Consider the following 23,112-nt stretch of genomic DNA (forward strand, 5'->3'; position numbering starts at 1 on the left):
GTGATATTTTATTACCGCTCGCTAGTAGTGTGCTTGACGGAATTTGTCACTTTGTTGTTTTCTTTTTTGTTTCTAATAGTATTATTTAGTGTTTTCATTTGTTGATTTTTAATTTTGCCGTAGCGGGTGCGGCAAAGGTGTTGATGTTGTGTGATGTCATTCATCGAGGGTACTTCTGCGCCATTTAGCGCTTTACTTATTTTGTTGTCATTTATATTGTTCGGTTCTTTATTCTTTGTTTTATTACACGTTTTTTAAATTTCTGAGTGTTAATTGATAGAATTGAGTTTACGACCTTAGAGAGTTGAAAGCTCACACAAATAGATTTTCATTTCAAAAAGTGCCGAAAATTATTAAATGGAATGACAGTTTAAAAAGTCGGCATGTGTTGATCTATTATATTTGAATGCAACACTGCTTCAGTTTATTACTACAGTGATCTTGTGCTAGATTTCTAGCAAGTTTTGATATACATGATTTGGTCTATGCTTTATGATCTTACCCTAACATTACCCGAGCCATAAGTTCATGTTTATACGCCAAGAATGAGAAGTTCAGATGAACTCTTACATTCTACGCCGTGCTGGAATGATCTCACACCCACATAAGTTCTAATTGTTCAACAGCGCTTGTCAAGCTTATGGGAGGTCCATACATCTGGTGCTTTGTGCAAGAAGACAGCAGAGATCAAACTCGCGCCATTTATAGCAAACTCTTCGGATTTCCAATATCCAGTAAATCCGCTGTGACCAGGCACCCTAACAAGTCGGATATTAAAGTAACTGGATGCCACTAAGAGATCAAACACTCATTGACTAGTCTTGAGCTAGTCTACCAGCTCAAAAGTTTTGCCTCTCTGAAGCTGCACTACGCAGTGATACATCTACTGCTACCTTCATGGCAGGCACCGTCGCTCGAAAGACATTGCAGTAGTCTGCTACCTTGTAGCTAGATTTGAGCTCCCGCAGGATGATTCTTTCGGGAAAAACTTTGCAAAATCACATATCCCTCCAAGGTAAGGTTCAGCGATCCAATGTTCCAAATTCTCATGAATGCAATAGAAGTGGAGGAGGAATTCAGAATGAAGGTGTACCTCATGCGCACAGCTTTCCTGAGTCCAATAGCCTAGGCCGCGAAAGCTAACATAAAACTATTCCTAAAATCTGTTAACCGACTTAAGAGATGGTAGAAAGATAGATAGTAAGAACTGAAGTTTTGCAATATGGTCACCAAAGTCCAGCATCCTGAATAATTCCAAAAGACTTCTGGGCGCGACTGAGGTGTCCACATAAATGGAACCTAGGTTCTTTAGCTTGCTTCCACAAATTGCGTTGTAATCCAGAATCAGGTGTTCTCATGTTTCATGTCGCAGAACCAGCTGTTTGCGCAAGAGACTATGCCCATGTTGGACAAGTGCTTCCCGAGCCTGCAGTGCCCTGTATAGAGCGCGGTAAGGAGGCGGAATTTGTCTCGGGGGATGTTGATCATTTCCTTAAACCTTGCATAGTTTTACCCTCGCAGAAGTAGCTTGGCATAGCGCATTCCTGCTGCCTGCCGCCAATGCGGTGATCACTCCACTCTCTCCTCCATGCGGAGCAGCTCCTTAAAAGTGTGAAACCACACTGCAATGCATGGTTCTGGCCCCATCATCCTGAACGCTGGCGGAGAGCGGGCAATTCGAGATGGTATGATCCATTTCTATGAAAAACACGGCACTCCTAAAAGCAAGCCAACCGAACTGTGGTATAATGATTGAGAGTTCTAATCGAGAATTATTTTATTTTTAATATTTTTTTTTTTTCAAAAACATAATCTTTTGGTCCAATAAAAATACAAAAATTACCATATTTAATTTCAATATAAGAGCACTATTCCCAGGCGCCGCTTTTTACTTTCATTGCAGGTCAATCTTAATTTTTTTATATCGAACTCTTACAATGAGAGTTTTTACTTTTCACTTGAATTGTCATTGAAACTTTTCACCTTGTATTGACAGTGAATAAATATTGATTGCCTTCAGCAACATATCCAAACGACCAAATGACAACTTATTGAGTTAATAGACTACATACAACATACAAACATTCATATGTATATATGTGTCTTTAATAGCCTGTTGTAGCGTAGTAGTGTCCACAAGCATAATGTTCAATGACCGCACTAATAAATAAAGCCGAGCGTATTCTCATATCAATGGATCTGCACGCTCGCTACATTTGTACATATGTATAGATATATATGTATGTACTCTACTATGTGCACATGTTTCATTTGTAGACACAATTGTATACTCCCATACTATATACATATGTAAATATGTATTTGTATGTAAGACACTTTCAAAAGCCCAAGTACTTATTTATATTGCTAAATATTTATTTTCGTCACGTTCCATTGTCCCCGGGCGCTGTCAAACCAAGGCACCGCCAGCTCTTTGTCGTAGCGCCCAAGTCTTTGGGAGTCTTTGGTTTGTCACTTGACGCGTAGTCATTATTGCATTCATTCTTTACTTCAATTTGCGTTCGCTTCATTTAACGAAACCACAAAAGTGAGCATTATTCATTGCTACATACTATACATACATACATGCATAGGTCATACATACCTCAACAATAAATACTTTCGAATATATGTACGTGTATATATGTTTGTTGTTTGTTAAATTTGCATTTGTACTCGTCAAAGCGATGACGCCAAGCGTACCTTTGTGCGTCCATATATATATACATACGTATGTATGTATATTCATGGATAGGTTTGTGTCTATATATGCTCTTAGATTAACTTTCAACGCTGTGGCGACACTTAAGGCAGCATTATGCAATTTTTTTCCGCCAACCAGCAATATCTCATGCATTTTATGGTGTTGCAGATAATTGATAATTCAAAGAAATTACTAATAAAATATTATGAAAGGAAATACTTTAGTCAATTGAAGTATGTAGATACTACATGCATACATATATATATATTAAAATGTTCTCAATTTGTCTAAATTGTTTTTGTAAGTTGATGAAAGCTGCCTTTGTATCACATGGTGTCAAAGAGAAAGATGCTCAGTATGCTTTGACATTTCATCATGAATAGACTTACTAACGAGCAACGCTTGCAAATCATTGAATTTTATTACCAAAATCAGTGTTCGGTTCGAAATGTGTTTCGCGCGCGTGTTTGTTCAGCGATGAGGCTCATTTCTGGTTGAATGGCTACGTAAATAAGCAAAATTGCCGCATTTGGGGTGAAGAGCAACCAGAAGCCGTTCAAGAACTGCCCATGCATCCCGAAAAATGCACTGTTTGGTGTGGTTTGTACGCTGGTGGAATCATTGGACCGTATTTTTTCAAAGATGATGTTGGACGCAACGTTACGGTGAATGGCGATCGCTATCGTTCGATGCTAACAAACTTTTTGTTGCCAAAAATGGAAGAACTGAACTTGGTTGACATGTGGTTTCAACAAGATGGCGCTACATGCCACACAGCTCGCGATTCTATGGCCATTTTGAGGGAAAACTTCGGACAACAATTCATCTCAAGAAATGGACCCGTAAGTTGGCCACCAAGATCATGCGATTTAACGCCTTTAGACTATTTTTTGTGGGGCTACGTCAAGTCTAAAGTCTACAGAAATAAGCCAGCAACTATTCCAGCTTTGGAAGACAACATTTCCGAAGAAATTCGGGCTATTCCGGCCGAAATGCTCGAAAAAGTTGCCCAAAATTGGACTTTCCGAATGGACCACCTAAGACGCAGCCGCGGTCAACATTTAAATGAAATTATCTTCAAAAAGTAAATGTCATGAACCAATCTAACGTTTCAAATAAAGAACCGATGAGATTTTGCAAATTTTATGCGTTTTTTTTTAAAAAAAAGTTATCAAGCTCTTAAAAAATCACCCTTTATATACATATAAATCCATTAGAAAGTGAACTTCGGAACATACATCTGCTATGAGCTAAAAATAGTAAGACTTTCCTTCCATTAAATTTTGTATGCGAAATCGAATTTCTGCTACCGATACGTCCAGGACGGCCATCAACATCAACTGATGATCAACACATCTACAAGATAGAGGAATTGGTGCTTGAGAATCGACGATTAAGAGTCAGAGATCTTACTGACATCGTTGGGATATCGGAAGGATCAGTGAAAACCACTTTGAAAGATCATTTGGGCCTAAGAAAAGTGAAAGCATGATTATTTCCAAAATCACACTATTTTTTTCGAAAAACAGCGTAACGTTAATGTATGTGAAACAATGCTTTCCGACTGCCAGGATGTTGTGAAATGTGTTATTACTGGGTCTTGGAACTATGCTTACTATCCTGAAACAGATCATCAATCGACCGAATATCTTGGCAAAGATAAGCCGAAGCCGTAAAGATCCCTACAAAGGAGGTTAAAAATCAAGATAATGTTGACAGTTTTCTTCAATTATGGAAATGTGGTGCACTCCGAATTCCTTCCGACCGGCCAAACTGTCAACAAGGAAAACTATTTGAGTGTTATGCGTCGTTTGCGCGAAGCCATTCGTAAAAGGAGGCCGGAATTATGGACCGACAACTCTTGGTTTTTGCACCGCGATAATGCACCGTCATATACTACATTGTTTCTTCGTGAGTTTTTGTTTGGCATAATTGTATTGGGGACAAGGGGTATTACTTTAAGAGGAACGACATAGATTTTAAAGAATAAATTTTAGAAATATGTTTGGTATAACAATCTTAGTAAAACTAATTTCTAGTGAATTGATCACTTTGTAATCCGCAGCTCAGACCCTTGCTTCTAACATCATGTAGGGTTTTGAAGTATCAATAATACTACGTCCAGGAGAGGTTAATACTGATCCCCGAATAGGGGAAACTATACTTTCGCAATATCATCTTTACTTCCGAGAATTCAATAGATAGAAAATAGATTGAACCGTAGTATATCATTGTTGCGCTTTGGGCACATCACCAACCAGCTAAGGATATGGATTTCAAATTTAGTTAGTCCACCCAGTTGACTAAAAGAATGACAGCTGTTGGTCTAGTTCTACAAAGCAAGACAGCCAAAGGAATGTCAAGTTGAATTTAGGTCGGCAGCAAACAACTTCGGTAGTTAGTATTCGGCAATACTTTTAGCCTTACCACCTGTTTATTGATCGGACAATGAGCATTCAGAATCTCTACTACCAAGGGAGGACAAACTTTTATGAATAAAATAAACTCACTAGACTTCTTGTACTCTATATCGATACAAACGAATCTGAGCCTGCTCAAGTTCTTGCGATAGACTATCTCACAGAACGCTGCCCAGAAAACGAAAATTCGAACAGTTCTCTTCTAATAATAATGAGATGAAAGTATTTTTCTTGCTGTCTAGTCAACACTGAAGTTCAAACAGAAAGGATCTATATTTTTATTGCTGTCAAGATCGTTATCTTCTCTTCTCAGTTGTTTGGTTCACTGAGGGCCATAATTCTCAGGAAAGGTATTGAGAATTATATTAGGATACGTTCATCAGTAAAATTTGCTTACAAACAACACGTAGTTATCTCAAAGCTATCGGAGTGTACAGCTACGAAATCGACTTAAAATAAATTTAGTTTAAAAAGACATGGTCCTACGTCTCTCCTTAAAATGTTGAAACACAGACCGTATTCGAAAACTACTTTCCCACAAACTGAAATCAAAACTTTTGCTTTCAACTCTTGCTGTAACAATTCTTTTGTTAACAGCTGACTTTCTATAAAAAATATACAAATTATATACTACTAACATATGCACTTAAATAAACATTCACATTCATTACAATTTCAAATTAATGATAGACATTCAACAATGAATTAAAGTGATTGCGATTGCGTTTGCGATGTGCAATCACTTTCCACACGATCAGCAATCGAATTAAAGAAATGCTTTGACATTAAATGTGACGATCATGATTCATGAGGATTTTCCAATTTCACTGGCGCTGCCGTCGCCGTCAAGTAAAAGCTAACATTAAAAGCATTTCTGATAAATGCGTATACACACACATACATTAAGGTGTAACTACAGCGTGCACTTGTATTTATAATAATAGCAAATTATTGGTAGAGATTGCTGGCTGGCGGGTTTAGGCCGAATAAGAAAACACTATGTAAGGTTTGGGTTATATTTTTATCTTAAATGATGAGAGCTTTTGAACAAAAATGTTGGAATGCAAAAGTTGAATAGAAAAAAAGTTTTTAATCGACTTTAAATCTTCTTCCACCTTTATTGATAACAAAAACAAAAGTAGTCGTTATATGGCCGCTTACCAAGCGTCTTTCCAGGTTCAAATACTATACTTCTTCTAAGCCTACACAAATAAGACTTCAGTCGAATATAAAAACTGTCAAACAAGTCGAAACTGTATTCTTTTCTAATCATACGAGTATATCTTCATTTTATGTTCAGGAACTCAGGCAAATAATAAGAGGCCACAATTTTAGCTTCCCTGAGGGCAATGATGCCTATGTAACATTAGAGCATAAATATCATATGATCAGTTTTCTAACATACGTACATATATCAAGAAATTCAATGTTTTAGCTGCCAGATTTCACATCTACCATGAACTCTTTAATTTTTCATAACTCAAAAACAAACATATTCAGAATTTCAGTCAAACATCCCTAAGAACTCTCTGTGAACAATTGCGTCTCTTCTGGCAATTCATTGTGAACATTAATGAAATTTGAAAACGGTTGGTGTAAAAAGTAGGGTCCTAGAAAACCGGAGCTTAGTAGAGATACAGAATGCGAGCTCTCTGATTCATCAATTATTGGAGATAAAACTATGAAACACATGCGCCGCTCTGAGAATTCCGGCTCCGAATTTTCCTCGATCTACATACTTCTTCTCTAGATCACTGATATAGAGTTATGTTCTCGACTACCAAGAAGGGAAAAATTCAGATTTATAAATTTTAAAATTACGTTGCATAAAAATCTAAAATAGTCATTTTAGTAGAAGCTTAAAGCACCGATGCAATCAAAAGCTATCAAAAATGAGGGGCAATTTCGGATAAAAATACTCTTAAACTTAAAAGAAAGAGCAACTGATATAAAATTAAGCTTTTAAGTGAAATATTTAATTTATAAAAAAAATCTGGTGGCAACACTGGCAATTTAAAAAAGATGGTAGCACTGTTAATTCAAACAAATATCAACTGACATAAAATTAAGTTTTTAAGTGAAATATTTAATTTATAAAAAATCAGGTGGCAACACTGTCAATTTAAAAAGGATGGCAGCACTGTTTATTATACCAAATATTAACTCAAATAAAATTAAGTTTTTAAGTGAAATATTTAATTTATAAAAAAATCAGGTGGCAACACTGGTAATTTTAAACAGATGGCAATACTGTAAATTGAAACAAATATCAACTGGTATAAAGTTAATCTGCTAAGTGAAATATTTAATTTATAAAAAGTCAGTTGGCAACACTGGCAAGTTAAGAAATATGGCAACACTGCTAACTCAACGAAATATTATTTAAGTAACTTTCAAAATGAGCATCGGTCGAACTTAAGCCTTTTGCCATAAGCGGCAGCTTGCCACGCACAAACGCCAATTGGTGGCCACTGTCATACTTTGTATGTATTTCTGGATGACAAATTAATGTAGAGAGTTATTTGGCGATGCCAAGATTTCGAAAAATTGCTAACATTCGGTATTTTATTATGCGAATAATAAACGCAAAACTATTTACGAGTACAATGGCAAAAAGATTAAATTTAATTTTCTTGCCACAGCTGGTAAAAGCGGCACATGCTGCACATATATACCAAAACAACAGATATACCGAAACATTGGAAAAATGAAGAAAAGTCAACAACTTAATCAAAATTCGAAAAAAAAAGACAAATAACGTTGTAGTGCCAAAGACAAACATATACAAGTTGCAACAGCAACTGCGGCTATGCTTGCAACATGACGCAAAAATGCTTTGCCAACATTGTAATGTATATCTGTAACTTCGTTGTTTGTGTAGTTTGTGTGCGTGTGACTTACAAGAAGTCATAATATAATATTAATAAGAGACAGGAGAGTTGCAACACCGATTTGATGAGGTTATTGTGGCACGAAATACGATTCGCACATTCGAATGTCAATCAGTGCAGCTGTGTGCACAAATCTAACTGTCACTTTTCGAGTGCCATCAACCTACGTGGCCCTTTTTTCATTCCCATTCAACCGCATAAATGACACGCTGTTGCTGTCACATCATAGCCGCCACAAAGTTGTCTAGCGCATGCGCAACAGCATTTCTCTGCGCATACTATTGCATGCCTTAGAGATATGTGAACCCTTTGCGAAATGCATTTGGGCACTGACGCTTGGCAAGAATTCTGAAGCGCACTCCTTCTTGCATGCGGTCGCCTTTCGCTCGCTTCAGCGCCGACTGACGGGTCTCGAGTGGATATGTCACACATGCTAGTAGTTAATCTTTGCTAGTATTCCGACTCACTGCCTCGTTCGTTATCTCGTCGCGCACTCTTTTATTTCATTGCCACAATATTTATTTATGTGTGTGTTTACATGTCACGGCAATTTCCCCGAGATTCGACTAGTCGTCGGCCGTAAGCTCAACAACAATCCACTACTTCAGCGCGTACAACTAAGCATTTCTATCAGCGCGCCACCGCCGCCCTCCTTGCCGGCTTTCGCAGCACCATCTGCAGCTTAGCGTCTGCACCCCCGCCCGCTTGTCGGCCCATTTTCCGATTTGACATGAGTCAAAACAACACACGACATGAATAGGATTTCAATTTTTAGTTTATGTTGCTGTCCGTCCGGCTGTGCGTCGTCCGCGTCGTCCGCGTCGTCGAGTTCAAGTTGAAGCAGTAAAATCGCTGAAGTTCGTTCCAATGCCGTCGTCGCGCTGCTTTAGCCGAAGTGTGTCTGCGAAATAGCTAGGAAATGCTTCAAATACAATGCAGTCTTGTCTGTTCTTCGTTATGTTTCTGTTATGTTGGCCATATGTCGACGCAAATTTATGTTCACTTGCAATGCATAAATATTTTAACTTCCTCTGTTGTGAACTCCCTCTCCTTCGTACTATATGGGAGTATTTCATGTGAGACAATACGCTTTGTGATACGTCATGCATTGAATTGTACTTTCTATTGCATTTTTAATTCGAAACTAACCCATTTTCTGTCGATATAAGAAGATATCAAAATTTATGCGTGCCCTATTAACCTTTTGCGTAGGCTCAAGAGGCATATACAGATATAATATGGGTTTAGTCTCATCTGTATTGTAATAGATTCTGTGACATGGAGTCTGAAACTCTGGATTTGTCTCTAGAATGCGTAGCTACTATGAACGCAGGACCTTGGCTTTCACGTATCTGGTCTTTCCAACGACGCAGAGGTCTTCCTCTGCTTCCCTCGGTGGATGCTGTCGAATACTTTCAGAGGTGGGGTGCTTTCGCCCATTCGGACCACAGAACCAAGCCAGCATAGCCGCTGTCTTTAAATTCGCTGAACTATGTCAATGTCTTCGTATATCTCATGCAGCTCAACACTCTATCCATTGCGATATTCGCCGTGGCCAACGCGCAAAGGACCGTAAATCTTTCGCAGAACCTTTCTCTCGAAAACTCGCAGAGTCGACTCATCAGATGTTGTCATAGTCCATGTCTTTGCATCATATAGCAGGACGGGAATAATGAGTGACTTATAGAGTTTTGTTTTTGTTCGTCGAGAGAGGACTTTACTTCTCAATTGTCTACTTATTCCGAAGTAGCAATTGTTGGCAAGAGTTATTTAGCGTTGAATTTCGTGGCTGATTATGTTGTTGGTGTTCATGCTGGTTCCAAGATAGACGAAATTATATACCACTTCTATGTTATGACTGCCAACAATGACATGAGAGCCCAGTCGCGAGTGTGACGGCTGTTTGTTTGATGACAGGAAATATTTTGTCTTGCCCTCGTTCACTACCAGTCCCATTGCCTTGCTTCTTTGTCCAACCTGGAGAAAGCCGAACTAACGGCGCGGTTATTGAGGCCAATGATTTCGATGTCATTGGCGTACGCCAGCAGTTGTACACTCTTGAAGAAGATTCTCTATTCAGATCTGAAAATTCGAATTATTTTCTCCAGGAGTAGACTGAAGAAACACGACAGGGACTCGCCTTGTCTGAAACTTCGTTTGGTATCGACACTTTGTTACTGACCCAAAAATCATGGGGAACTAAGTAACTCTTCGAAGGAGAATAAAGTTCAGAAACATCGGCATACAGACCTTTAAAAAAAATGAATTTGGTGAAGTCAAAAGTGATACCCAGTATCTCTAGATACTATTTATTATTTAACTGTATTTATAGTATATATTCACTCCTAGAATTTTCAACATTTTTAAGATGGCAATAGAAAAGATGATTTAAAATGAGAATTGCCTTGAAAAATTGAGTAGAAACGCATTGACCATAAAAATTCCTTTCAGCTCAATACAGTTTCGTAATAACTATCCGCATTCCAGTGTACCGTTAACTCTACTCACTTAATAACATGGCTAACGGCAGTCAAGTCTATCATGTTCATTAACGGTAAAGAGATAGTAATAAAAATTACTAGGCGGTTGCCAATTTTATTAGACGAAAACGACTTGCCGACATTAAGTAGGAGGCCCCCAGCAGCGGGAGAGACAGAGAAAGAGATAGAGAAAATTATTAGATTATAGCCATCAGCAGTCAAGTGCTGCAAATTAACGGCATATGAGTGCATTTTATGTGTGCGAAATGTTGCATGCAACGCATGCGAGCAAATGACCGTGAAAAAGTGGGCCAAATGAGCTGAAATGTAGCATACACATCTGCACACGCATAGAAAACAAGTACATAGTGTAATTAGTGATTCATTTGTCTGGCAAGCGTAGACATTACACACGCATTCATACATAATTATGCCAAGTTTACCTGCCAATTATGAAATTTTCGACGAGCTTTTTCAATTTAATAATTTTCTAATGAACAATTAACACGCACACATGCAAACATGAAAAGAGAATTTCTTTATTTGTGCACTTATGTATGTATGTATATATATTTACGTACATACTAACACAAGCCTCATTCATTAAATTTCACCGTATTTCAAAGCAATTTCAAAACGCTATTCAGCAGGGATGTTGCAACATGCAACCGCGAAAACGCCGCCGCACGCAAGTACACAACACTACACGCACACCTACAGCCATTGGACCACTTCATTTAGATTTCTTGACTTCTTTATCACTTCAGCGGAAATCAAGTACACAATAGCACATAAACAAATCGGAGCAAAACGTTGAGGTTTGCGGTTTTTTCGGCTCAACGAAAATTTCAATCCAAATTTTTAGCCCCACATTCACAGTTTCATACATACATGTATGTGTGTTTACGAAAAATCTAGCCAAGTGCGCAAAAGATATATATTACGCCAAGTAAACGGTAACAAAACTTTGATTGCGCCAATTTAGGTCACATCAACCATCAACCATCAGCCTAGTACCAGTGGCGTCAGCGTCTTTACTAACACGTGTAATATCAGCGATGCATACGCATACAGTGTCACCCAGTAACCATTAGGATCCAAAAACATTTGAGGTCGAGTTCTCGAGTAGCTTTTGAATTTTACATAAGTAAGACCTCAGAACTTATGTATGCAGAATTCAAAGGCTACTCAAGAAGTAAATCTCAAGATTTAGTGAAATGTTTTTGTATCATTTATTGAGAATGTAATTATCAGTTCAGTTTTGAGTTTATATATCTTTCTGTCTTTTCGATTATTAATGAGAATAATGTCTGAGGGTTTAATCTTCGCAAGAATTCAACAATTTTCTCAACATGTTGTAGATTTATGAACTTTTGAAACATGACCAGGGACCAGTAAGTAAGACTGCTAAAAATGGAAAGCATCAACCTCTATAATTCAATGTCCCGATATAATAATTTATTTCTTTTTCAAAAATTCATACAAACCATTTATATCCTAATACTGAAATCAAACGATTTTTTACTCTTCTCTGAAGCATAGGGTCTTTACTTTGTTGATCCTTTCGAAGTCCCAGTTGATTCTGAAATCGACTAATTCGCGCAGTATCGACCTTGGACATGCTAAAATTGAGTCAGATAACAGCCAATAAATACTGTCTTGAGTCTTCTTCAAAGCGCCATTATCTGCGGCTTATTTGCTTTAGTAAGAGTTCCATCATAGCGCTTGATAGTGTATATATTTATAAGCATTGTCTGTATTCTTTGCTCAGAATATTCTATGGATGACTGGTAGCTGGTAGTTTCCAAGTGTTGGGTTCGAGACCAGAAACATTTCGCTTTCGTAGGTAGAATTAACTTCATGCATTACTAGCTGTGAGCTTATGGAGATAACCAAGCCGTTCAAACGTCATTCTTACCATATTCATCCAATGGTTGGCATTCGTATCTGCACCTCACACAGTTGTTATAATGCTTATGAGGTTGCAAAAGCTATCAACAAATTTTATATACTCATTCGCCTGAATAGCCTAGCAGAACGTTACAAATGCATCTCATTTGGGTGCCCGGTCACAAAGACATAGCCGGGAATGAACTGGCTGATAAGCTTGCTCGCTTCGCAGCATCCACTAACATGGTATAACCTGAACACTCTTTACGTTGGGACCTCATACCATATAAGAGATGCTCAGCAAGGAAGAAGGAAAATCACCTCAGATCAACTGTGACAAAATATTAATGTTTCCTCTTCTTAACATTCAGAAGCAGTCATTTCGATATCTTTTCTATAACCAATTTTGTCAAAAGAGATCAAGAGAGAGGTTGGGTGTTTTCACGTTGATTTATTAAGGTCATGAGCATGAGTGTAGTTACTCTGATTCACAAACCAATAGAAAATTTTAAGCAATAACATGAAAAATATACAATCGTACAATTGTTTCGAAGTAATCTCTTTATCATTCTGGAATTATCCAAATATCATATGTATCTCATCTTGAAACAGGCCAATAATCCACGCATATACCAGCATTGGTTCTTTGTGATCTCGGTGGAGATCGGTTGCTAGGTCCTAAGGATGCCTGCTATGTTCTAGACATGGCAGCTTGTTATTGACATTTCCTACAGTCATCTCGATCTGTCAACCCCATTCTACGAGCGTGTGTCCCCACTGGACAGTGACCATATAGAAATAAGAAGTAAAAACCATTTCGGGTCGGTCTAGAGAATTGGAAATACTAACTATGGCATACTAAACAATGATCTTACTGTATTAGTACTTTCTGGTTTTGCAGAAACTTTTGGTTAGGAATCAGTATTCGATTGAACTGATGGGCAAAAGAAATCTTAAACTTCTCAAAATGATTGACAGAAATGAACTGGAGTAGAGAACAATACTGACAAAAAATCGGAGCGATTCATATGAGGTCATGTTGTTGTTGTGGCAGAAAACATTCCTGAAGTAATTTCGAAGCATGGTGCCGAGTTGAAAATCCTTCGGCGGATAAAAATCCGGGTAGGTTCTGATTGCTAAGACCCGACTGTCGTGGGAACGGCAAATGAGGTTCTCTAAGCCTTTAGTTAGTAAAAAAATATTACACCAGACCAGACAGAAATTCGAAGTTTTAAAGAATATATTTGAAAATAATTTTTGCTCATTGGGTTGTGTCTGGCAAAATGTCTCGCAATTTCCTTCAATTAGCCGCAGCCGCAGATAGTTTCGCGCCTTGCGGTTTATCTTCATTTTCGGTGCATAATATTGAAAATATCTTTAAATGCATACTGTATATAAGTACATACATACATACAAGTAAAAAATTCAATGCATATGAATAAGTGCATGCCACCGTTTGAGGCAACTTCCGTGCAGCGCCTAATTTTCTATATGAAAGCACACAAAAGTCGGCGAACACGAACGCCCCGAAGGTGTTTATTATTGTTCGCATGTTAGTATGTATGTATGTATGTATATGTATAGAAAGGTGTTTGCTTTTCTTCTGAAAAATCAGCAGCAAACGAAACAAACACGCAAAGCATACGCCTCCCTGTCGCCCTCGCCTGATTTCGTTCTACACTCTACTTATAAATAAGCTGTAAGCGCTGGAGTGCGGAATCGAGAAAAAATCGCCGCTTTATTTACGCCAGCGCACGCCACGGTCCAGTTAGAGCATTTCTTTTGGCGTGAATTTTGTGCAATATTGTTTTTTCTCCGACTTTTTGTTGTTATTTGCCAGCACAGATTTCGTTCCAGCATGCGATTAGGTGTGCTTTACTTTGATTTTGTTAATTTTGTTTTTTTTTTTATTGTTTTTTGTTTTTTTGTAGACTTCAATTGTAGCTAATGAATTTATGTTGCTCTTGCACAGCACTCAATAAACAGTTTTGAAAAGCATGAAAATCAATTGAACAGCACAACAACAAAGAGTTTGTAATGAAGTAGTATAATGAAGTGACATATTTTATGCTATTTTGTAAGCTGTTGGAGGTATATACATACTTAAATGGAGACAGTTTAATAACTTTCTGAAATTCACTACTGGATTAGATACATACAGTTTTAGCAAATATGTATGTATGTATATTAAAACTGGCTTCAGCTCAAGGTTCAACTGAGAAGTAAAATCCTCTCTCGACGAATAAAGACTAAACTCTATTAGTCACTCATTGCTACCGTCCTTCTATATGGATCTGCGGAAGATTTATAGTCCTTCGATGGGCTGTACGAGATATACGACATTGACATATTTCAGCGAATTAAAAGACACTGACGACGTTGGCTAGGACATGTTGTACAAATGAATGAAAACACTCCAGCTCTGAAAGTATTCGACGGAGTACCCGCCGGGGTAAGCAGAAGAAGAGGAAGACCTCTACTCCGTTGGAAAGACCAGGTGGGTAAGAACTTAACTCCGCTTGAAATCTCCAAACCGGAAATCAGTCTCATGCGAGTGAAGCTCTGAAAGAAATTGAGCGATAATGATCGCAGCCTAATGTAAATGTCAGTTTAACTACTTAGTAGTCTTTCATCGAAGTGATTAAGTGCTTCCAATTTCATCTGCTTTTGGTGGTCCGCAAAAATACGCCTTTGGGTATAAATAACGCTTATTAACCCGACAAAATATTAGTTAGACCACTAATGGTGCATTTGAATTGTATTTATGCTTCAACCTCCAGCAATCACTAACGTTTTCGCTGACATACTTTCAAATAGTTGCAATGATCAGTTGGTGATTGAGACATTTTGTTTTTATACTCAGTTTGGTTGATATTAATTTTTGTTGTATGGACGTTTATTAACGGTGAACTTATTGAGTTGAATCGGCAACTAAAAATATGACATATGTATAAGTTGTTGTAGAATATTCACATGTGTTTCTTTTAGCCTATTTTCCTATATTCTGAAATTTGCTATTGTTGTTATTGCATTTCAAAATTATTTTCCTTCTGCCTTTGAAATGTGAAAAATGCTCAACTTTTTCCATTTACTATAGAGATTTCTTAACAAATCAATCATTTTATCGCTTGCGACATAAGATTTTTTGGCATAATACATATCGGACAATTTTCAAAAAGTTTCAAAATATTTAAAAACTTTTCGAAAAGTTTCAAAACTTTTAAACATTAAAAAAAAATTTTTGATTTGACCAGTTCAACGTTTTTGCAGAGTTTCAAAAGTTTGCAAATGCTTTCAACATTTTTTACAATTTTTCAAAAGACTGAATTTTTGTTACATTTTTTAACATTTTCAAAATTTTTTAAGGTTTTGAAAATTTTTCGAAAGTCTTTAAATTTTTTCGGCATTTTTCATACCTTTTCAAACATATATATAAATTTCAAAAAATGTCGAAATTTTTCGAAAAGTTTCAACATTTTTGAACATTTTCAAATTTTTCAAGATTTTCTAAATTTTTGACCAGTTTCAACATTTTGAAGAGTTTCAGAAGTTATCAAAATTTTTTACGGTTTTTCAGAATACTACAGTTTATTTTTACATTTTGGAACATTTTCAAAATGTTTTAAAAGTTTGAAAATTTTTCGAAAATCTTATAATTTTTTTGATATTTGCTTTATCACACATAAAAAATTCAAAAAATGTCGAAATATTTCAAAATTTTCGAAGTTTCAAAATTTTGGAACATATTCAAATTTAATAAGTTTTTTAACGAGTTTCAAAATTTTGCCAGAATTTTAGAAATTTTCAATTTTTTTACGATTTCTCAAAACACTTAAGTTAATTTTACATTTGGTAACATATTAAAATTTTTCAAGAGTTTTAAAAATTTTCGAAAATCTTAAAATTTTTCGAGTTTATTTTTATATTTATCATACATCTGCGATAGCACATACATTTTAAGTTACTTTGTCTACAATTTAATTTAAATAAACAAAAACTTCCTCTAAACCATTTGGAATACCAAAATACAAGCATCTACATAAATATGCTTCAGAATTTCTTCAAAGCAAAATTTTGCAATGTAAATAAATGGTATTTTCAATTAAGCGCCCAAAACAGATTTATACACATGTACATAAGTATGTATGTATGTACTAGAGCACACATAAATATTTAATTCAGACATCAACAGTCTGTCAGCGAAACGTCTCCGTTCCACATTGCCACACAGCATGACATGCCGCCATGCCATCATGCCACAACAGCGCCAGCTTGCCAACTGAAGCATGGAACATTACTATACACATCTATGCATACATAGATTATTTATCTGGCATCTAATTGATTTGTAAATTCAATTGTCCAATTTCATCACCAAAATAATGCGCAAATGCTACGTTTGTAGCTTCTGCCATGTGCTGGTAGATAATGTATGTAAATTATTCTTGCTTTGGGGGCATATGGTAAACGGTACGCTATAGATATACAAGTATGTACATACTCGTTCTCCGATGATGTCATGCAGGTGTCATATGAAATGTCAAAATATAAATTAAAAATAATTATGGGTTTATTATACACTTCGGTGGTTTGTTAGCGGTTTTATCGTGCTTTGATCTCACTAAATATTTCCGCATCTTTTTTAATTATAAAATGTGTTTTGATCACATATTTACTATAAAGTTCTGTTAGTGAAACCATTTAGTTTTGTGTAAATTATATATAAGTGATCTGGAATGTTCTAAAATACATATTTACTATAAAGTTTAGTATTTAGAGGGCAAGAGTCGGTTTTTTAATATATAAATTATTTCAGAGAAAAAAAAATTGCTAAAAATTATCGATTTGATTTTCAATAATGCTCTAGATATTAAAAATACTCGGCAATGAAATCCTTCAACCTCAAGCCTGTAATTTCATTCCCATAAATTACAAAGGAAGAGAAAAAAAGTTACTCATACGACACGTATCACCGGCATGAATTCATTTGTTGTGTACGACATTATCTTGTACAATTGTAAAGTGACAGCTACCTAAAAAACGTTTGGTTTTCCACTGAATCGAATGTTTTTAAATCAATAGAATAGAAAATCCAGGAAAAAGAGAAGAATAACTTGATAGTTATTCAGTACTTCAAAAGCTGATATTTATTTCTCATTGCAGAGTTGCTACGAACAGTCGGTTTTTCTTTAATTCTCGTTTGATAAGAGTTCACTAAAAAAGGCACAGAGAAGCTGTATCTCTCATTGCGTACACCGAGTATCATATTATCGCAAATTTCCAATAAACCCATTAGCTTTAACCTTACCGAGGATGGATTGTCAATTGAGTTTCAATTAAACAATTAGTTAATTGCCTCACTCTTTGGTAAATTGAGTACAATTAATGATTCATGATCGACTTTATGTTAATTGCGCAGCCAGATGTGTAGGAGGGTAGTCCATTTCTGAAGTGGGTGGTTAGTAAGGATAAAAACCTGGTCACTTCGAACAACGTCGAGACAAGAAACGCAGAATCGCTATGAACCGTCGCAAACGATAACCAAACCAGGCTTTATAATTAAAAAGGTGTGTTCGTTGGGATTGGCACAGAATATTTTAATATGGGCTGCTTCCCTTTGGCCAAGCTCTTAATTTGGATCCGTACTGTCAACTATTGAAACATCAGAAGGAAGCAATCGCTCAGAAGTGCCCAGCTTTTACCATTAGGAGAGGAATTGTGATCCATCTGGATAACGCCGTGCCACAGAAATGTGATGGGTGGGAACTTTTTGTATCCAACTTATAGCTCGCGCCTGGAATCATGCGATTATGTCTAGTTATTCTCAATGGCGAATGAGTTTTTTAGGGAAAAATTCGCCTTAAATGATAAAAAAAAACCAAATTTTAATTGGAACTTGAAACTCTTTATACAAAAGCTCCTAAGCATCTGACCTACATATTTTCCAAAAACTAATTTATTTTAGTACTTAAAGACTATTCTAAAATTGATGCTGCGAGTAAATGCGTCAGTTTTTTTTATTCACAAAGGAATTCAACCATTAACAACATCCAACTCCACCAATATAGAGTTTAACTGTAATTACAAAGTATTTTCCCATTACACCTTTTCACGTAATTTTACTTTTACGAGCACATAAACAGTAAAACTGTGATTATTTTTTATTGCAAATGTTACAACAACATTGCACAACAAGTAATTATGACGTAATTTTTCATTAAACAAAAAGTAAAACGATACTTGTGTGAGACTCCAGCAAATGCAATGAAGGTGTAAATAAATGCCGGGAAGTATTGTGCCCCATTTTTCGTAAAATAAAACAAAATATATGAAAAACAGAAAGAAAAAACAATAACAACATGTGTAAGAGTATTTATTACAGTGTTTGAATTTCTGTCGGGGTGGCAAGTGTGGACGCACTGTATGGAGTTTTAGTATCGCTTTCAGCACTTCATATATATTTTTTATTTGTAGACCCTTGTGTATATGTGTGTTTGTATTTTTGTATACAATGCCTTGGGTGATACGACAATATAAGTCATTTGGTTATTTTTAACTCGAATAAGAAAAATTTTAGAAAAATGAAAAATGCGTCTGCGAATGTGTGAAGTCTGGCAACGTTTTTTCAACAGATTTCTAGCTCCAATTTCAATTGCACACACATAAGCACCAATTATAAAAATGCGTTGAAGCCTGCAGTGAATTGGAAAATACTTTTTTTTTTAATTTTTACACACATACATACATATTTATTTGTGGTATGTAGTCACATGCACACATACACTCATCATTTTTGTGCTATTAATATTTTTTTGAACTTTTTTGTTAATTTTTTTGAGTGCTTGATCACTCTGTTTGGAGTTGTAAACAATAGTAAACAAGTAAATACACAAACGTTTACATCTATGCATACATACATGCATCTATACATACATACCTATATATAAATGCACATAAGTAAACAAACAATAATTTTTCTCGCTTCTATTTTGAAGTAAACACCTTGAGTTACAGGTGTATAACGCGTACTACAAGTATTTAGATACATATACATATACATATACATATACATATACAATACATGTAGGTATGTAATTGATATTATTGTTCTCAATCTTTAATTGCCTGTTGCTTGTTGTGCGCGCAATTAATCAATTTCAGCGGACACACAAAGTTCGCGCCTCACAAGTGGAACGATTGGAGTAGCCAATATCAGACATATGCAGACAATAACATACACCCTTGGTCAGATATGTATATCTATATATATGTATGTACATAACTTACTTGTGTATAAGTATGTGCAAGTGTACACATATACATACTTTTAGTGACCACTCAAATTGTTGCCATTGAAAACGTGGAAAAGTAGCGGGTGTTTTGTGTTACATTCACCGCCTGCCGCTGATTGGCATAGCAGAGCACCATAGTTCTATTTTTTGATATTTTCTACAAAGCTTGCATTTATTTATTTGTTCACTTGATCGTCTTACATCTTGATGGGTTGATGTATTTTCTGGTGCCAAAGCGAATTGGGAATTTAAGAGCCTCATATATTTCTGCGTACAAGTGGAAAATATGAGCGTCTATAAGTTAGCTGGATGTATTTTGGGGTGTTTTGATAAATACAGCGATTTATAGGTATGTAAGTTTGTACTTAAGTACTAGTGTGGACAGATTTTTTGATTTTAAATATAAGATTTCAATACACTAATGACGCCACTTTAATTTGCGTCAAAAAAGTAATAAATTTCAAACATTTGGACTCAAACTACCTAAAACTATAATTGTAATTAAATTTCCCGGGTAAATTATATTTCAAATTTTGCTAAGTTGGTAAGACTGTCCTTAGCTACTATGACAAATATGAGTCAACCAGTTTGTTTATAGCAGCTGCTTAAATCGGTACATCTCAGTAGTACGTTGCGATTTTTTCAATGGAAAACATATCGAACAAAGAACTTATCTCAAGATTTATATTTCTAACAAAATTTCGTTTTCGAAATCGTTGTGAGTGTTGGAAAAGGCTTACGGTGATACAGTTTTATCACAACCACAAGCCTACGAGTGGCACAAAGTCTTCAAAGACGGTCGTGAGATCGTTGAAGATATGCCTCGTTCTGGACGACCTTCGACGCCTTCAACTGATGAAATTATTAAAATAATGAAGAATATGGTGCTACAAAATCGTCAAGCAAATGTTACAGAGATGACAAAACAGATCGACATCTCTCGCAAGTCCGTTCGATTGATTTTAGTAGATATTTTGGGTATGAAACACGTTCTTGCTCGCCTCATTCCGATAAAGCTGCATTTTTTTTCCAAAAGAGTACCGCAAACAGGTCGTATTCCGATCCCACATTCAGGAAGATAATGCTCCGCCAATGAGGCATGGGTGCTGCCGACATAGGTTCATGAGAATGACATTCAAACAAGTCAACAATCATCGGAATGGAAACCGCTTTCAGTCGACTGATGATATAAAAAAAATTCGCTGAAGGAGCTAAAAGCCATCCCAACCAGTTCAAAAAACATAGTTTTGAGAAAAACGCATTTAAAGTTTCACACTAGCGCTTTGAAGTGGCCGAGCTCTCTTTGTTATTTGTCGAATAACTCAAATACTAACTATGGGATCCACGGGAAATTTTCAGAGAATATTTTTAAGATATTACACTTAACGAAAATACAAAAAAAGTAATTTTTATGAAAATTCTGACTAACTACCCCTAACCCCTTAAGGGAAGAGAAAAAATGAAGATCGGTTGAATACTTCTGAAGAAATCATGCCAGACGACTTCAAAATCTCAGTTTCGGGAAAAACGCTTTTAAAGACGACGCTTAGCTAGATTCAAGCGCACAAGTTCTCAAGACTGTATCTCCGAAACTATTTGACGGATCAACTAGAAAATTTAGGACAATATTCTAGAGGTGTTGTAGAATTTAATAAAACAATAAAACATCATTTTTATGAAACTCGTAACACCATGTAACCCCGGTAAGTCGGTATCTTTCTTTCTCTTTATTGAAATCCCAACTTTTTGATAGTATTAACAGTATATTCTTTACTATATAAAGATTTTTCTTAGAAAATGCAATACGAGGCCCCACCAAACTAAAGAATATTAAACATGTAGTGAAATCATTTCAAATTAAGAGATTATTAGACATATATTTTGAGGAATTTCATTTTCAAATAATTTAATTTAAACCCGAAAAAAATTTATTATTTTTTTAAAATTGTTTTTCCTTTTTTTTAATTTTTCTTTTTAAATTTCCAATAATTTTTAATTTTTTATTTATTATTTATTTAATATTTGAAATATTTTCTTGCTTAATAGTAAAAACGTATTAATGTAATGTCTTTAAGGACATATCGCTCATTTGCTGCAAGACCGGCATAAGTCAAAAAAATCCTTACACGGTGACTCCAACCCTACACCTCTTCTCAAGCGGAGCATATAAGAGGTATTCATATGAATTTTTCACTCAACATGAAGTATGATCGAACAATTCTGCAGCATTAACTCCAAAATCACGTTTTTTGAATTATGCCGGTCTTGCAGCAAATGAGCGATATATCAAAAATATTTCAATTCAAATAAGTCTCCTCTGTAAAAAAAAAATTTTTAAAAAATCTATTCCTAAAGTTGCAAAAAAGTTATTTTTACAAAAATTAAAAATATGATATTTTTTACAAAAATTAAAAATATGACATTTTTTACGTGAGTTCATTATAAAATTAAATATAGCTGAAAATATGTTTTATATAAAATTCGCTTACAATAAAATTAACAGTTTTTATTAAAACTGCTACAAGTTATAAATACTTAAAAATATTGTGCAAATATTTTTTTTTCTAAAATAAGTGTACTTAAACATTTTTTACAAAACATCTTTTTTATTTAAAAGTAAATATTTTTGCACGATAAGACACTTCGCTTTGTAAGACCATAGTATACTTAAATAATGTAGTCCTAAAAATTTTTAAAAAATAAACTTGTGAAATCAGTATTCTGAAATTTTCAAATTTGTAAACCAATTTCCGCGATTTGGTTGTTTTCCATCAATTACTATTATATTTAGTTGATACAACAACAGGAAATAGTTTCTTCTCGCCTCAGGCACACTCCCCAATTTTCTAACTTTCTTCGTCTAGCGCTGAACTCGTTACTTACTACCACTATTGGTCCATTGAAATGTATGTACATTGATGTAATAAATTGAAGCTACTTTTGCAGTAAGATTAGCCAAAAGTTCACTGAACATTTAAAGATTTTACATAAAACTTTTCTTATATAAATTTTCATTTCAAAACATTTTATGCTACATCCCGTTTGAATTGAAAAAATATTATTGTATAAGTGTGCTATGCTCACTTCAATCTATTGCAAAAGCATTTAATATTTATTCAATACTTTTGCACACATTTCTCTTCACACATCCGTTCGAATTTCCCATAAATTTGGCAATGTGCTGAAATATGTTTCCAACTTTTTTTTCGTTTCTGCCAAATTCCAGCAATTCGTTGCATAATATCCATCGCTATGTACTACATAAGTACAAACATATTACGCATGAATTTTTGAAATAAATTCAATTCTTGCTCATACAAATATTTTTAGTTTAATTGCAAACATATGGAGCAAAAAATGTATGTACGTGAAAGCTCGCTTGTTGAATCATTTTCTGATTTTCCCCAATTCCATTTGCCTTTGCATGTAGCCAGT

General features: G+C 35.4%; 1 protein-coding gene across 15 annotated transcripts in view; it reads right to left on the bottom strand.

The window, feature by feature from the left end:
* The window catches only part of LOC105226995 (titin), a 358,359-nt gene that overhangs the window by 255,890 nt on the left and 79,357 nt on the right, over positions 1 to 23,112 (bottom strand). The window lies entirely within an intron of this gene.

The sequence above is a fragment of the Bactrocera dorsalis genome, chromosome 5, assembly GCF_023373825.1.
Source record: "Bactrocera dorsalis isolate Fly_Bdor chromosome 5, ASM2337382v1, whole genome shotgun sequence".
Lineage (NCBI taxonomy): Eukaryota > Metazoa > Arthropoda > Insecta > Diptera > Tephritidae > Bactrocera > Bactrocera dorsalis.